This window comes from Pteropus alecto, unplaced genomic scaffold (assembly GCF_000325575.1).
Source record: "Pteropus alecto unplaced genomic scaffold, ASM32557v1 scaffold35, whole genome shotgun sequence".
NCBI lineage: Eukaryota > Metazoa > Chordata > Mammalia > Chiroptera > Pteropodidae > Pteropus > Pteropus alecto.
Genome location: NW_006437828.1, coordinates 151,137 through 157,136, shown reverse-complemented (window position 1 = coordinate 157,136; position 6,000 = coordinate 151,137). Strand labels below are relative to the sequence as shown.

Below are 6,000 nucleotides of genomic sequence, written 5' to 3'. Positions count from 1 at the left end.
TATGGGCTAATATACATATTTTATTTTGAAAAGGTTGATTTTAAGCCATTTTTTCTGGCAGTGATTGGAAGAATGAAATAGTTTTCTATTACAGTCACTCTATATTCATTATAAAAAGGACTATTTTTGTCTTTTAAAACACACAGTTTTACATCTTTATTTTATAATGGGGTAGAGGATTAAAAAGATGTTCAACTCATTCAGAAATTGTTCAGTTTACTGAAATATAAAAAAGGAGCACAAAAACACATGTGGGAATACAGCTCTTGCATAGTTCAAATCCAATCTTTAAAAACTCATCATAGAATCAAAACAGACAAAAGTTCAGTAAAAAAATAAATAAAAAGCATAGTTTTCTTTTCCTCACAGGCTTCTCAATACTGATATTGAACAAACACAATTGTGTTTGAATACAGACATAGGCTCTTATGCTTATCACATATAACACTTAGACAAGAAATTCTGTGCTGAAGTGCGTTTTATGCACTTGTTAAATTAAGTGCACATGGCATACAATTGTTGATGCAAAGTCAAGGAAACATCAGTAGCATACAGATAAATGAAAAAGACACAAATGTAGTTAACTTTAAAAGAAAACATTCTAATTTTGTGAAATCATCCTTTTCTGCCTTAACTCAAATATTATCTGAAACCATTTCAATGTCCTGAATGAAGATAACCATTCTACTCATAGGACTTTTTTGACATTTATCTCAATACATTGCATGAACTGTGGAGCAAACACAGTTTATTCATCTGTTCATCCAAAGTATTGCGCTTAGACTATGCATGTTTGCTCAATGGATCACTGTGATAAATACATAGCAGATGGATACACACATACTGGGAATTTATAAGAACTTTAGAATCTGAGAGTCACTGAGTAAGCTCCCTATACAACCACATAAAATAAGAAAAGGGATAGTAATTTAGATGCGGTATTATACAAAGATGTCTGCAACAGCCAAAAGATACTGTTACTTCAGTTGAAATACAGTTACACATTATTTCAGTACATAACTTTTTGTAGCTTCCAGTAAATGATGGCTCAGAGGCAGGTCACATTTATGCAAAGTAGTAAAGGACAAAGTGACTGCACTTTTTTTTTTTTTTTTTGCCTGTAATCTGGCAGAAGAAAGGGAGGAGATTAAGCTCTATGGTTATTAATTAAATAGAAGTGAAGATCCAACAGAAATGACTGAGTAGGAGTGGACATGAGATAGCAATTTCATGTCAGCTAGAGCTTCAGACAATCTTTTTTTTTTTTTTTTTTTTTCCTTTTTTCCCCCAGAGGACTATAATGGAAAGTCAGAAATCTCTAGCCCCAGAAAAGGGTCCATGCTACGCTCTTTTGAGAATGACCTATGAATTAACGTTTTCCTTTCACTCAGTTTTAGGCCTTTCGGCACCACATTGCTTATGCTTCTGGACTTTTCAGGTTACCTACAGTTGGAACTCCTTCATCTAAGAACACAGCCAGGCTGCTTTCAGCATAATTTAACTCTTCATTAAAAATTTGAAAATGTGTCTACAATTGAAAATGATTCTGAAAAGTCAGAATCATGCTATACTTTGTTTTCTTCATGCAGAAAACCCTCGATTTTTTAAATCAGTTTTTGCTACCTGTTTATGTAACTCGTAAACATTAAAGCAAATATTTCTATTTCATAATATTATGAAACAATTATACTAGGCTTTATTGGTGGTTACATGAGTAAGTAAACATATATTAGAATTATATGTAGATGAATATATAATTGAGCTTAAAAACATGATTATCAGTACACATATTAATGGCTCATTTCATTTCTTTAGACTTTTGACTTAAATGATTAATTACTTTAATATGATAATTATTGCTTTTAAAGGGTAGTAGTCAAAGTAGCTTCTCATTAGAAATTTATTACATCAACCAATAACAATACTCATTTTTATCTCAAAATGCAATTTCAGGACAATGCCATTTGTATCCCAACTGCAAATACATTTTAATGGATGATTCTCAAAATTCCACTCTCAAAGTCTAACACTGAGGTCTTTGACTCACATAAAAACTATACATACGAGTAATTTTCTCAGGTGCAAGGAGCTACTTTATTACTTAAAAATTGAAGGATTTAAAATCAGATTCAACTATTATATGGGATTAGTAATGAAGAGATACCGAATAAGAGGAAAGGGAGATAAAAGAATATATAAATTGGAGAGATTTTAATATAACAAGGATGTAGTCTTTATACCTGCAATCCAGCTGCTAGTGAGAGTTCTTTACTGTGTTTTGCTGACACTTTAGAGACTGTTATCCTAATACTCATAATAATCACATATTGACTGACAATCTGTTTTTCCCATTTGTCTGTGTCCTCTGATGCCCTTGGAGAAGAAAGAAATGTCACGTGAATTTAGGACATAGTTGATTTTGAGTAGATGCTTATGAAATGCTTCCACTTAATTGTCATTTATGCTAAGACTTATAACCTTTAAATGTATGTACTGCTTCTGCATTTGTGGTCATTGTTCTTGGTACTCAAATTTTCTCTTTCACTAGGGAATGTGTCCTTAAAGAAAGGTCTTTCACTTGGTATTTTTGTGTACCCATGATGGTTTTGGTCAGATGGTTGATGTCTATAAGTTGATACATTTGGTCAGATGGTTGATGTCTGATTGATACATTTATTATATAATATTTATTTTAAAGATGTGTCTATTTGTATAACTTGCAGTTATGTTATGATAAACTCCTATCCTTATTGACTTAAAAATCATGTAAAAGAAAGGCTCTAATAATAACTATTTTAGAATTAAAGATTAAATGTGAATAGTATTTCATAATAGTACAGCATATAATACAGCAAATGTACCAGTCGTGCCAAGAATACCCAATGGGGAAAGGATAGTCTCTTCAATAAATGGTGCTTAGGAAATTGCATATCCACATGCAAAAGAATGAAACTGGACTCCTATATTACAACACTCACAAAAATCAACTCAAAATGAATTAAAGACTTGAATATAAATCTTGAAATCATAGAATTTCTAGAAGAAAACATAGAAGGGAAGCTCCTTGACATTGATTTTGGTAGCGATTTGTTTGGAGATGACACCAAAACCACAAGCAACAAAAGCAAAGATAAATATGTAGCCTGCATCCAACTATAAACCTTCACAGCAAAAACAACAAGATGAAAGGCAACCTTTGGAATGAGAGAAAATATTTTCAAATCACATATCCAGTGAGAAGTTCACATATGAAATACACAAGGAACTCATACAGCTCAATAATAAAAGCAAAACAACTCAATTAAAAAATAGGCAAAAGATCTTAATAGACAGTTTCCAAAGAAGACATACACATGGCCAATGAGTAAATGAAAAGGTGCTCAATATCACTAATCAACAGGGTAATGCCAATCAAAATCACAATGAGATATCACCTCACACCTGTTAGGATGTCTATTGTAAAAAAGAGAAGAGATAACAAGTGGTGAGTGTGTAGAGAGGAGAACCCTTTCTCCATTGTTTTTCTTTTGTGCCATTGGTAGGGATATAAATTGGCACAGCCACTATGGAAAGGATGCAGGTTCCTAAAAAAATTAAAAATAGAACTAGCATATAATAGAGTGATCCCACTACTGGGTATATATCTAGAAGAAATGAGATCATTGTTTTGTAGAGACATCTTTATTACTGTATACACTGCCCCATTCATGATTGCCAAACTATAGAAACAAACTGAGTACCCATCAGTAGATGACTAGATTAAGAAAATGTAGGATATATAAATACACATGGAATTTTTTTCATCCTTAAAAAATAAAGAAATCTTGCTACTTGGTACAACATATATGAATCTAGAGGATATTATACTAAATTAAATAAGACAGAGGAGGACAAATACTGCAAGGTATCACTCATGTGAATCTAAAAAAATGTCAAATTTATAAAAACAGAACTGTGGTTGTAAGGGGCTGGGATGAATGGGAAGATGTTGGTAAAAGGGGACACATTTTCAGTTATAAAATAAAGTCTGAGGAACTAATGTATAGCATGAAGATGCATGCTAAGAGACTAGACACTTGAAAGTTGCTAAGAGACTAGATCTTAAGCTTTCTCATATACCTCTCAAAGTAAATATGTGAGGTGTACTCAGTTCTGGAAATCCTTTCACAATGGAGATTATATATATATAGATTATATATATACATATATTATATATATAGATTATATATATACACATATATACATATATACGTATATCTCTCTCTATATATATCCATTCATCACCTGTACATTGTATATATACTTAATTTTATGTCAGCTATACCTTTATACCTCAACAAAATGAAAAAAAAAAATAAATTCCTGCCTTTGATTCTTAGCTATGCTTCCTCTTTATGCATAATGATTAGCTTTGGTTGTGTCCATCTTGTCATTTCATAAATGGACTTTCTTTCAATGACTTGGTAAACATCTCTGGGTGGGCTCAAGTTTCTCATACTCAGCACTGTTGACATTTTAGACAATAATTTTTTTGTTTTGAGTGAGCTTTCCTGTATGTTGTAGACTGTTTAGTGGCATCCTTGGTTTCTACCCATCTGATGCCAATTGAACTTGTACCCTGGCCTTGTCCCAGTTTTGGTAATCGAAAATGTCCCTAAACATTGTAAAATATCTCCTGGGGGCCACAGTTATCCATGGTTGAGAACCTACCACCCAGCTGATAGAACAGAAATATCCCCATTGGGGTTTATGAGGATTAAAGAGATGATTAATAAACTTGGACCTTAGCACAGAGCTTAGTACCTACTACATTCAATAAAGACGCTAATATTATTAAACTCAAGTTTAAGATTGTAATTAAAGCTTAATGTTAGATGTTGCTCAACTAAACTTATTTAAAAATATTTCCCTGCATATAGCAAATTAGAGATGTGATTAAAGCTAAGCATAGTTCTCTAAAGCTATAAACACTTACATTTGGTTTTAGCTTAAGGTACTTATCAAAATTTGAGGCACAGAAACAAATAAAACATACAAATTTCTATTGTTTGGGCTTTGGCAATTAAAAATATGACACACTCTATTTATATATCCCTGTTAAATACTTAGGTCTATAAAGAACACATCTAAAAATAGTGTATATTTAATAATATGGTTTATAGTCTTAACTGATCAATCCTTCCATGGTTCTGTAGCAATTAGTACCTTTCTAATTGAAAATAAGAAATTATGTTAATAGTCTACGGCCATGCCACTCTGAACAAGCTCGATCCCGTCTGATCTCAGAAGCTAAGCAGGGTCAAGCCTGGTTAGTACTTGAATGGGAGACTACCTAGGAGACCAAGTGCTGTAGGCATAAAAAATAAATAAAAAAATAAGGGAATGTAAACTTAAAAGGTCCTTGCAATCTGTGAGGTCATCCAAGGGTTGCCTTGCCTAAAAAAAAAGTTATGTTAATATATTTTTGTTATTATTAACAAGTTCTACATGATATGCTCTAAATGATATCATGAAATCACCATCCAAATACTATGAGATGACTTAAATGAGAATCTCAGTTCAAACAGAAGAAAATAAATAATTTGTGAATGTTTAATGGGGGTGAGTAGAGGATAAAGATGAGAGGAAGAATTGAGGGAGAATTTGTCCTCATCCTGAGAGGAAGTAAGAATTGTAAATGTCTTCAAATATATATTTCTTAATTCTAATACAATTAATGCCGACTTTGCAATTTAGAATAGACATTGCTATGAATCAGAGGTTTTCACAGGATGGTTTACTTAATCCAGTTGATAATGATTAGAAATTTTTATTAGTACCCACATGCATGTGTTTTAGTAACCAGTCTAGCTTACTATTCATGTATTGAAAGAACTTCATGTATTTTGTCGGTGAATTCAATTCAATTTAAATTCAGAGTTTTAAACAACAGAAAATTTATCATTCTATTATTTAGGAAAAAGAAGACCTTTGGATACAAAGTAGGAAAAAGGGGCTTGT

General features: G+C 32.1%; 1 pseudogene; it reads left to right on the top strand.

Moving 5' to 3' along the window:
- The first annotated feature begins 5,238 nt into the window (after positions 1-5,238).
- Positions 5,239-5,356, top strand: LOC112482237 (annotated as a pseudogene).
- The last annotated feature ends 644 nt before the right edge of the window (positions 5,357-6,000 follow it).